Here is a 12315-nt window from a genome sequence, read left to right as displayed (position 1 = left end):
GTGTCACACATGATGCAGTCAGTAAATGATGTAATGTTGATAGACCCGTAACAACGAAAAACATTCCAACACCAGATTTTGGCAGAAAGTTTGGTACCATATAAAATACAATTAAATGGCTATAACTTCCATGGCGTGAGAATCAGTGTCCTGTAAAAATAACACAATACTATTTAGAAACTTTCCAAAATATTTATTTGCATTTCAAACAACTGTTCTGCTTTTAAAATTACAATTCCTTAAGCAGGTTTGTAGTGTGCTTGTTGGCTTTCATAGTTTCATTTTGGCAGGGTAATTCTATAAGCTGCAGGCTGTTTCTAGAACACTTCATCTTATCACTGGAAAACCCCCTGCTTTTGCAGCAAAGGAGGTCTAGCATGACTTTGTGTTTTTTCTCAAAATTAAATTTAATTTATGCCACAGGATTTCTGATCCACTGAGAGTTTTCAGGGGAACTGAGTCATACAGTAGTCCTGAACTTCACTAGTCCATGGATACCAAGTAAGCCACAGATTTTTAACAAAAACAATAGACTCACAGTTATATAGGAAATGTGCAACATGATTTTACCAAAGGCAGATCATCTGGACAGACCTTGTGACTTAATTTAGAAAGTAAACCAGTCTCACTTATCTATGCTTCTGTACAGGTTCAGTACCATGAGAGACACTAAATCATTAGAAAAATTGACAGAAAACACAAAACCTGAACAAACCAAAAGCCCACAACAAACACCAGAGTGAAAGGGACCAGGCTAACAGTAGTGAGTAGCTGAGAAATGTTATCAGCTCCATTGGAGCCCACTCATGGCTACTCAGGGAGTTGTTTACAGTTGGGACTGAGCATGTTTGATATTTATAGCCATGGCTTCAACCCTGAAACTGTGCTGACAAAATTTCCTGATGACCATGGTACTGGCAGTACAGAAGTGTAGAATGGCATGTCAGAAGGCTTTGATGTCCCAACTGAGGTCACTCAAAAGTAAGTAAATTGTTTTGTATCAGATGTAATATAGTATATTAAAGGAGAATTAACAAGAACTTCTGATGTTAGCGGAGCATTCAGCTGCCAGAAATTTGTCCCCTTTGGTTGTTTCTATGGACCCAGGTTTCAAACCAATCACATAATGCTGTTGAGCTGCCACTGTGATGTAACCACTCCGAAAGCTAAATGGGATAGACCCAAGGCTCATGCACAAGGTATTTTCTACAGTGAAATGAAAATGCATGAGCACTTCACAACTATTGCTGTGATCTGTTACATCAAAACATATTGATCTTTTCAACACTGCTTAAAGAGTGTCAAAGGAGCAATGGAGAAATAGCTGGTGGGCATGGCCTGGGAGGAAGAGTATGTGGCGTCCTATGAAACCACCTTTCACAAGGTAACAATTAAACAATTCAACTTCAAGGACAGGTAGGCAGTTGTCTGCTCACTCAATGCAATGCAGGACAGAGTTGAAACTCCTTGCACTGAATTGGGTGACCTGGCCAGAAAGCACAACACCCAGAGCCTCAGCTAAAAAATGAAGTCTGTCCAAGTCCTTCTCAGCTGAAGGATTGTTTCTGTTTATTACCAAACCAAGCTGATTTAAGACTCAGCTGAGGTAAAAAACTTTGTAGCAATTACCCATGATTAATATCTTATTTGATTTCAGCAACTCAAAGAAAAGGTGGATTTTGGCTATCAGTGCACTAGAGAGACAGTTTTCAAATTTTGACCTAGCAACTCAAAATTCATTGAGACAGCCCCATAGCAGATACATCCCTTGAGAGTGTGAGTTCATGCCTGGAAATGATAATATTCTTTCTCATGCTCTTTCTCTAAGCAACCAGCAGACCCAAACTCAACTTGGCTCTGTATGAAGCCAAGTTTTAAAATTGCTTTTAATATCTTAACATGCACAGCCCAGTTAAAGGACAAGGAAGGCATCCTACTTCACAGCTCCCATGCCAGTTTACATATGCTCACAGACATACCTGATACATAGATGCATGTACGCTGGATACTCATTTAAAGCTCTGTGATAATATGAGTAAAAAACACTGACAAAGCAATCTGTGAAAGAAAAAAGTTGAGCTCTGTTGGCACCTTGCTTTCAGATGAAGCCTACAAAACTTTCTCATTCCCAGGCAATTATGAATGATGATACCAAAATCCATAAAATGGGAATTGTGAGAAATCCACAGCATATGGCCAACAGTAGAAAAGAGATATTAGTTTGCATGGAAAAACAAGGAGTTTTATAGTCCTGCTCATATCATATGAAGAATGCTTAATTCATTTATTTATTTTTTTCTAATAGTCTTATCCTTTTATGTTATTACAGTGCTTCAGAAAAATCTCAGGGTCTAGGGGGAAGTTTAATGTTTGCTGTTCTGGGATCATTTGAAGCCATGCATTCAAAGAGGACAAAATCACTTTTAAGTCTGCCTGTAGGAAATCTATCTTGGCAACCAGACAACTAGAATTAGTTATTAAAGGCATGTCAAATGAATAAAGACACCTCTGTAAGGAAAACCGCAAAAGCATTTACTTTTTCTAATATGAATAGTGGGCTAATACCAAATCAGCTTTCATTTTCCACTCTCCCTTCACCTCCTAGACCAGAGGTCAGATCCAATAAAGACTAACCCAACTGAAAATCATTTCAGTTTGCTGCATCTATTACATAGCAGATGTATATTAAATAGCAGTGCCTGGAAATGAAGCAAACTCATATAATCTGATGTGGCAATCTCCTTGTGGAAGTGGTTCACTGCAAGGCAAAGAAGTCTGTGGTATTATTAGAAATCAGGAGGCACACCAAAAAGCGGGGGGCTTTCCCCTTCCAGGGAAAAAAAAAAAGAAAAAAAAAAAGAACTTTCTAGTTCTGTAATGGAAATAATGATACTACAAAAATATGTTCAGGATCAACTTTTTCCTTACACTGGGAAAATCCCCTGAAATAACTTAGTGAACTGCAAAGTCAAAAATAAACATTTTCATGGTAGTCAGAGTTTGAAGGAGCAGAAGCAATTCCTGATTTTACTGAAGAGTTCCTGTGAGATACCTTCTAAATTCTATAGATCAAGAGACTTTGAGATTTTCATCTTTACTGTGACTGCATCAGAAAGCAGGACCTCTGTGCTGTGTGACTGTTATGTCTATCCTCACAGCTTTACTTGAAAATATAAAACTTAGGTACATACCTTCAAATCTTCCTTATCAGAATATAGTTAGATTTGTCAAAGGTCCAAAATCAAGAAATCAAGCATAAGCTTCTTCTAGACTTTTTTGTTAATTGCTGGTAAACATCAAATAGAAAGAAGCCAAAAAAGTCCATGAGTGAGTAAATGACGGTCCCAATCTGGTATTTGTTAAAGAAGCAACTGTAGATTGTGGTTTTATCTTGATTCACTGAGTCAGTAATATGTATTTGGACTAAAATAGCAATAAAAATCAGTTTTAGCTGTAGCTGTTAAAAAAAAAGGTGGGGTGTTTTTGACATCAGGTAACATATACAGTTAGTAAAATTTGTCAGAACTCTAACATTATCAAAGGCCTTAATTTTAGGAAAAATATACTTCTTATACACAAAATAATTTACCTGCTTGGTTAGACACTGAGAAAATTAAACAAAAATGTGGGAAAAGGAAATCTTGTCAATGGAAAACTACTGGTACCACTTATAGAAGTTGTGGGTTAGCTATCAAACACTTGTTTTGAAAACTTTAGTAAAAGAAACGTTCCCAAACTTATAAAAAATAAGCTCCTTTCAGTTAATGCAATTCAGTAGAACACAACCCAAAGGAGCTCCTGTCCTGTGACCTATAAATCAGACAGAATTTCTCCAAACTGGCTAGGTATTACTCACTTTTTCAACACTTCCCAGAGGAGAATTTCTCAACCTTCTTCACTCACTCCTTGCCAAGCTCTAAAGCCAGCTGTCATGCATGCTCTCAGGCCACTTGCGCTGTCTCAGGAAGAAAACTCTTCATTCCTACAACATACCAAGTAAAACACTGGAAAAAGACATCCCTGATTTCTCACAGCACATGTTGACTTTTCTTCACGTTACACTCACAGCTTAGCTTTAAGGAATTTCTCTATCACTCAGACTAGATACAGCCAACAGAGTGAATCCAGCTGAAATTCCTGTTCAAATTAACTCTTGGGAGCCAGGGAGGGCAATCTCTTAGGCCTCTCTCATTCCTACCCATAAAGAACTAGAAAGTGTCCTAGAATCCTGCAGTTTGAATTCCATGTTCTCTAAAGCAGGCAGACCACAGCATGTAAAATTAACCCAGCTGCAATCATCACATTCTGTTCTGCCAATAGGTGTCCAATGTCAACTTGAGGAGGCCAAGAAATTAAGAAGCCACCACTTATTTGGTACTTCCTTAACTCTGATTTTTGCAGTGATAATCATTGGTCTTGAGGAGACTGATAAGTGCCCAGCATGTACTTTCATTTCTGCATTTCCTAGTATTGATCACATTACCTTGATGCCAGACCTGAGCTCCAGAGGCCTAACCTCAGCTGCTGCCGACGTCCTGGAAAGGCACAAAGCCCAATTTCAGAATCTTAGTGCTTTGATAATATAATATTCACTGTAGAAAGCCTTCAGTACTTCCTGCAGCTCCCAGGCTTTCAGCAAGGACTGGATATATTTATGAACATCGTCTTGGATATACATGGAGATACAATTGTGGTAATCAACACAGCATATCAAAATAGTTTACTGCTCTTTCACAGTCATTCTTTGACTTGGATTTGAGGGGAAAGACCCCAGTGTCTCAGCAGGAAACTGTATATTTAGACTCAAGATTCCTTCCTAAAATTCCATAGAGTTTATTTTGTGTCCTGAAACATGAAGATTTAAGCCTTCTCTGCCATTGGTTCAAGGACGTCTTTATTCATATGAATCTTCCAGATTTTGAAAATCTACCTTTATATCTGTTTTGAAAGCTTTGTAGCACTCAAATTTCAGATGAACCATGGGCATGTAAATAAATATTATGTCCTTGGTGACTCTCTCATGGGCTTCATTGCATACTTACTTGCAAAACACAAAGCTGGCCCTGAAACACTTTGTTAAAACAGTGAAGTTCCTTTTAGCTTTGAAAGCACACACAAACAAAACCTGCTGCATGCTGGCAGCCCATGGTGCCATTTTGTTCTTTTGGCTTCAAAGCAGTCACCTTTCAAAAGATGAGTTATTTGGGCCCACAGGAAGAAAAATACTTTTACTTAGGAAAGAGGTACCCCATTTAAGAAAACCTGAAGGACACATGTTTACTGAGTGGAAAAAAAATCTAGCTTGTGAAAATTAGTGAGAGTGGTGCTCTACTCCATAGCATTTCCCTGTTTACAGTGATCTTTCCATGCAATAACCACAGTGCAAGGCTTAAAAGATGTAGAGGCAAAATTATTTTGGTTTTAGCATGCTGCTTATGTTTGACTTATTTTTTCTGTCAAACTTGACACAACCAACCAGAGGTATCACATGAGATCAGGTGAGGAAAGAAGGCTCCTGGCATTCCCCCCTTTTCCTTTCCATAGAGCACATCATAAGGAATGACACTCTTTCTTTTCAACAGATTACACCAAACTTGCATGTTATTACAGCTCCACCACTGAGCATATGCTTCATTTCCTGTGCATCCGCAACAAGCCGGGGTCTAGCAGGGCTGAGCGATACAGCCTGCAGGATTTTCTCACATACCAAGACAAAAAGGAACCCTCTAAGTTGTCCAACAGATGTCTGCTGTTAAGATATGTTTTTAATCACAGAAGGACAAATCTAATAAACTGAGAATTTTTATTATGTATTTCACGTTGTTGTCTCTGGTGCCTATGATGGCATTGCATATCTGTTGGGTTTTTACCTCACAAAAGTGATGTGGAAGAGACAAAAGCGAGCATCCTTGGATGTCACTCTTATTCTCCTCATTAGTATTTAGTTGGTTTAGAAACAGGATAAACATGTGAGAGAGCATATATATGCCATTTTAGATTAATAAAAATAATTTTCTAGACTTCTGAATCCCCTTAACTTTCATTGATGTTCCTCTCTCTAACAAGTTAAACATTTTTTTATTACAAGCTGACCTGCAGAAAATGAGTCCATGCTTGAGTTTTAAACTACCCTATCTAGCTTGTTCACCAAAATAAAAGTAAATAAGTCTAGAAAAAAAGAATATGTGCTTGAAGCAACTTGTTCATAGCCTTATTGATTGAATGTGACACCTTAGAGAGGGCAGTATATGAAGAACTAAAACTTAACTTTTAGTCATAAATATAAAATTGTATTCTACATCATATTCTGCCAGACACATGAATAAGTCAGTACAAAAGTGTGTCATCGGGGAAAGAAATTGCAGCATCATGCATTATGAGAGCAGTATAAGACTATGTAGGGATAAAAGTGTATCATAAGAGAAAAAAATTGTCATGCATCATCAGAGCAATAAAAGGAAGGTATACTCTGCAACTCAAAAGGAGTATTTATTTTTTTAATAAGGTGGTCTTCATGTTTTTAAAACTCAAGAATTATTTCTATTATTCTTAACTCAGCTTTCTTCTCATTTTTACTTAAAAATGAACATTTCCTAAGCAAAAAATTCTTTACTTTTTCCAAACACAAACATGGTCCTATTTCATACCCACCAGCTCTTGTCCCTGACACTGGAAAGGACAAACTATATCTGCCAATCTGCAAATTGGAAAAGAAGCTTGTAAAGGCAGCATGTAGACAGTACTGGCACCAATGTGACAGCAAAGGATTTTATATGCAGAGTGGTTTTCTCACATCTTTAATCATAAATTAGAACTGTAAGAAGGTGACACTGTTAGCAAATAGACGCTTTCCGTTAAATTTTATTTTTAAATGTTTTAGGCTCTACACAATCCCTAAGCAGAAGACCAAAAGCAAACAGTAGAGCTAAGTACTACTAAGCGCAGAAGTCCCACAGAAGCAAAATATCTACAGGTTTTATAAACTAGTTGTAAACAGTCTTGTATTTGGGTCACACAGAGCATATTTTAGGGACAGCGATTCCAGTGCTGTTTAGCACACATTTAACAAAAATTAGCTTTCAAAAAGAAATTATTATATTCATTTGTAAGTTAGTTCTATATGCTGAAAGATGGATTTCTGTAGCCATTGCCCTCTTATGGCCAAAAGGAATTCTAAAGGAATTCTATCTTACTGCTGCTTCATTTTATATATGGCAAGTCATTGATGAAATATTAAAAGACCCATAATGATAGTAGCGCATCATAAGAATTAAATATTCCAATGTGTGGGTACTCCTAGTCTGGTAATTTACTACAAATGCTCTACAAAATGACAGGAATTTCCATTAAACAGACTTGATGTTGCTACTGGAATTTTCACAGAATACCATGACACAGTGTAAACCCAAAAAACAGGTTAAACTGTCCACTACATGCTATAGTCTGCCTTATATTTTTGTATTTGTGAGGCTTATTCTTAACTGAATATTTTACTTCTGCCCTGGGCCAACTAAACAGTTCTAAACTTCCACTCAAAAGAAAAAAAAAAAAAAGCAGCATGTTTATTTTGCATTTCAATTCCATGGTCGTGCACCAACACTGACACTCCTTGATGCTGCAAGGGGAGGGGGGAAAGATGATTGCTTCAATTCAAACTATGTGACAGACTCTAGCTGCACTGGTGCCTTTGTTCTGTTCAACAGCCTGCATTCAGAGGATTGTTTGAAGAAGGATTGCAATCCATTTGCTGAGTTTCTAAATAATGAGAGCTGACAGCCCTGTGCTGCAATTGCTGTACATAACACTGGTGATGAAGCTTTACTCACAGCATTGTTATCATAGGGGAGGGGGAAGTGAACCTTGTTTTTCAGCAGCTCCATGCTCTTGAATTCACTGCTTTGCTTCCCTTGTATATGTTCCTTCCTCAGGAAAGTGTGAGAAGTTTGCCAAAACAAAAACAGAACATGAATAGTACCAAGCCAGACCAACACTGCTGGCAAAGCCATGACAGCCACGTGTGGTACCTGAGAGCCACCAGAGCTGTTTCAGCAGGTGAGTTGGAGGGATGACAGCCATGCTTCAGCACTCACATCACAGAGCACTGCCTGTCTACCTGCTTGTATTTTTATTTCCTAAATTCAAGTCCTCACACTAAAACCAAGGGAGCAGATTTAAATTTGAAGAGGAAAGTGAAACAGGGTTAAAATAAAGCAAGGACTTGCACCTTAAGAACACATGCAGGAACACTGCCCATCAGTTGGGCAGACCCTGAGATTTTTTTGAGACCAGCCAGGTTCCAGCCAGGAATTAGTGTGAACATTCAGGCCACCAGGTAAGAGCAGACCTGACCCAAGTGCATAGTAGTGACAGCAGACCAAAGGGACCAGGGGAAGCTTTTGTGTACAGCTCTTCTTAGTAGGCAGGAAAAAACACAAAAGACAAAGATTTCTCTTCCTCTCCACTGAATTTGGGGAACCTCTATGCCTCCTTTATATTGTGTGTTTATTTTCTCCTGTTATAGGACTTTATTTTGAAAAAGATCTATTTCCTAACTTGGCAATGTGCTACTTTACAATCCTGCACTCATCCAAAGGAGCTTTTGTTGAAGCAATAGTACTATATGAGAAATCACAATTGTTGCTAGGAAATAATAGTCTGTTCTAGAAGAATGGTGAATTAATTGTCATGAGAAACTAAAAGTGTTCTAGAGGATTATATAGTAGTGTGTTCTACCTTTGACATTTGCAATCTATCATTTCACTAGACACTGCAAAATACAGATGCAGACGGTCCTGACATTTACAATTTGATTTTCCTGTTCCACGGAACTGCAGAATTTCTGCTGTCTCTACATACTGCTTTAAGATTATGCAAAGTCACATTTCTCTGCAAATACTTTCTGTTATCCAAATAATTTAGATAAACTGCAATAACACCAGCAATCCCTAAATGTTTCCAGAGGATGTGTTGAATACTTCTCACTGTTCAAGAAACAAGGTCTTATGTCTGGTTCAATAAGGCCCCAGGCTCACAGGCTGCCATCTGCCCACCACAACAGTTCATCTGGCACATCACCACTTTCTAGTCACACAAAATAATTCAGTGCTTGTTGGCTGCTCTTGCCATCTTTCCGCTCACCCTCTATGTGACAACGTGCCTCAGATTTGTGGCTCAAACTGCATGTGCCAGCCAGCCCTGCTGTCCATGCAGCAACAAGCTCCTTTGTGATGAAAGGCAGGTCTGCAGGGGGCTCCAGAAGACAGAGTGGAGGTTAGGCACCAATGACACATCCTACAGGTATAGCTACTCCCAGGATTCATGCAAAAACAGCTTTGTTCAAATCTGTAGGCAAAATTATTTTCCCTCATAAAACCTACTTGCTTTGAAATTGTTTTGCAGGAAGAAAGACCTCAATAGTGTTCATAAATACCTGTAGTGAGGACACAAAGGAGGTGGAGCCAAGGTGTTCCTAGTGGTGCCCAGTTAAGGAGAGGAGGCACACAGGCACAAACTGAGACACGAGAGGTTTCCTCTGTACAGCAGGAAACACTTTTGTGCTGTGAGGCAAAAAGCTCTGGCACAGGTTGCCCGGAGAGGTTGTGGAGCCTCCCTCACTGGAGATACGTGGAAGCGTTCTGGACATGGTCCTGGGCAATTGGCTCTGCTTGAATAGGAAAGCTGGGCCAGGTGACCTCCCCAGGTCCCTTCCAGCCTCAACTCTCCTGTGAATCTGCAATGAGAATTTTAAGTAAATTTTAAGTCAGTTCTTGAGTCCACCCAGGACACATACAAACTTTACAAGGAATTTGTGTACAATCTTCTTGCCCATTGATTGCCTACCTAGACCAGGAGTGAGCCAAAGTGACTTACTACATCCCAAAATAAGCTCTCCGTTCACAAGAGCAGATAACAAAAAGTAGAAACAGCTCCCTATTTAGGCTCTTGAGGCTTAGTTCAAGTTCACAAAAGATGTTGCAGACAGACATAAATTACCTCTCTCTGCTCTCAAGTGAGAGGAGGGACACAGAAGTTATACACACTGAGGCTTTGCTTTCATTGTGGAGCAAAGGTTTGTGTTTTACCAAGGACTGTTCAATTCAGCTCACTGACATTTGCTGCTGGAAAAACCCCAAGGAGGAGGCAGTGCATGGGGCTTACCTAGCTGGCAAGAAAATTATAATTATGTTGTCTCCATCAAGATTCAGTGCAGATAGCCAGGAGCCAATAACTCTTTGTGGGATGTTTTTTAAGTAGTGCAGAGCAAATTTACATCCTGTAGGATGGCTAGATAAAAAGACAGTAAAGGCTCCTGTGGAAATAAGATTTTGCCAAGAAATAACCTTTTGCCAAGCCCCATATATGACACCCTTATAAATTAGTATCACCACCTTTCAGACTTTGCTGGCCTTCTGTTAATACACCCACCTCTTCTCCTGTGTCATTTACTTTATGAGTAACAGGTCTGGGATTACTGATGCTCACTGGCTCCTGTAGAAATCCTGTAGATTTCTGTAATTCCTGTAGAATCCTGTGATTCTCCTGTAGAAAGACCAGGTACGCTCTCGTCTTTCTACAGAAGAATCACTGTAGAAAAGATCACTTCTCACTGTAGAAAATAACTTCTTACTTCCACTTTCTGCAGGAATTCTTAACTAGATATACTAATGAAATTATTGTTTTCAAAACTGCTACTTTGAACCACTTAGAATTTCCAGAGTTTTAAAAATAGATTACATACTGACTCTAAATCCTGTATAAATACTGTAACTCTGACTAAGGGAACTTCATTACCTCCAGAGTTACTACTGACTGACAATAGTATAAGAGGAAACACTAGTTTCTAGCTTGTCTCTCTTGTTGGGAAACATCAGAAAGCTGATATCAAAGAAATTTTTTAAATCCAGATTAGTCTGATGCAAGAATTTGCACACATTTGTCCCACTAACACTTTGATGGAGCAATTCAGACATTGCAACAGTAATGCTTTTTGACCTTTTAATCAATTCCATTTTGCAACTACTCCATCTGAGAACCACAAACGGTATTTACAGGACTCATTCTCTGGAGTCAATGGAAACTTTCTGTCAAATAACCATCTGTAGAGAGAGACAAAACACAGAATGACAGGATAAGTTTGTGGAGAATCTGAATGGATTGAAAAAATAAATCTGGACCTGAAAGCAGATGAATTAGAACAAAGGGACCCAAGAAAAATGTAAGGCAGCAATTAGGCCTAGAAAATTAAAAATACTGAGGAATTTAATCGAACAGGACAGTCTAATCAATGAAAAGCATGCCACTTGCTCTCTGGGTAATTGCATCCCTCCCCTTTTTTGGTTGGTTGGGTTTGGGTTGTTTTTTTTTTTCTGGTGGTAGTAACAGCCCATATTTAAGATAATTGCATTCCTATAAAACTCAGAAGTCTTGGACTACCATCATTTTAATATTTGTCACATGGGACTTCATTCTCATTCCCCTGAAGTCAACAGCAGCTGACAGTCATTTCAGTGGAAGCAGGGAAAAGTGGACTTCTAGCAAAAAGAGCACCATGGTCTTCTGTTTTGCTGCCTTTCCCTAGAAGAAAGAATTGTCTGATGACACAGACACCTGAGCAGCTCTCCCCAGCAGTGTGTACTCAGACACTCAGCACACACAGCTCCTGTGCACCACACCCCTTCTCAGTCTGCTGGGACTGCCACTTACCCAAAAGTGGTGGGAAGACAAAAGATAAGTATATATCTTAGAGACAAATTGGACAGAAACATTTAAATCCACTTATTAAACAACCACATCAGTGGCTGCTATTTGCCAGTTCTTTATCTCTACTGCATTTATCCAAAGAGACGGATCAATTCCCTTGGAAATTCTCCTGACCTCAACACCTGAACCAGCATTTAAAGGTGTGATTTTTAATCCAGTTATGTCATATAATCTAACCAAAACTTAAATGCAAAAATGACAATTTTATTTTTGTTTATATGTACAGTTCCCAACACTATAACCATCAGGGAAAGACACGTTTATGTTTGGTAAATATGTGTTACACACATCATTGTTTTCCCATGTGCTAATAAATCTTGCTAGTTTAAGAACTTCTGTGTGCCACAACCACTCAAGAATGAGCTGGACCAGTACAGGAGCAGTATTTTGTGCAGCCTTTAGGATTTCAGGTCGAGAAGTTAGAAAGAGTTGTAATTGTTATAAAGCCCAGCACACACACACTCCTGAGTGCACTGGGCCAGCCTCCCTGTACAGCAGCATCCAAATCTCCATGCCTATGATCAAACACTCCAACACACAATCAAGTACTAATAA

At 38.9% G+C, this 12315-nt stretch overlaps 3 long non-coding RNA genes across 4 annotated transcripts; 2 read left to right on the top strand and 1 right to left on the bottom strand.

The window, feature by feature from the left end:
* The first annotated feature begins 1155 nt into the window (after nt 1-1155).
* Nucleotides 1156-2459, top strand: LOC135298188 (uncharacterized). The gene is made up of 3 exons (XR_010360187.1): nt 1156-1199; nt 1298-1384; nt 2330-2459. It is a non-coding gene; the product is annotated as an uncharacterized LOC135298188 (long non-coding RNA).
* On the bottom strand, nt 1942-9184 carry LOC135298189 (uncharacterized). Its single transcript, XR_010360188.1, has 4 exons — nt 9139-9184; nt 4484-4535; nt 3857-3982; nt 1942-2058 (listed from the first exon to the last, which is right to left on the bottom strand). It is a non-coding gene; the product is annotated as an uncharacterized LOC135298189 (long non-coding RNA).
* Nucleotides 9185-9232: 48 nt separating this feature from the next.
* On the top strand, nt 9233-11811 carry LOC135298190 (uncharacterized). Of its 2 annotated transcripts, none has more exons than XR_010360189.1 (2): nt 9233-9297; nt 9400-9766. It is a non-coding gene; the product is annotated as an uncharacterized LOC135298190 (long non-coding RNA). The 2 variants fall into 2 exon arrangements; XR_010360190.1 differs by lacking the exon at nt 9400-9766 and adding an exon at nt 11483-11811 and having other exon boundaries at nt 9241-9297.
* The last annotated feature ends 504 nt before the right edge of the window (nt 11812-12315 follow it).

This window comes from Passer domesticus, chromosome 3 (assembly GCF_036417665.1).
Source record: "Passer domesticus isolate bPasDom1 chromosome 3, bPasDom1.hap1, whole genome shotgun sequence".
NCBI classification, from domain to species: domain Eukaryota; kingdom Metazoa; phylum Chordata; class Aves; order Passeriformes; family Passeridae; genus Passer; species Passer domesticus.
This window is presented reverse-complemented; position numbering and strand designations above follow the sequence as displayed.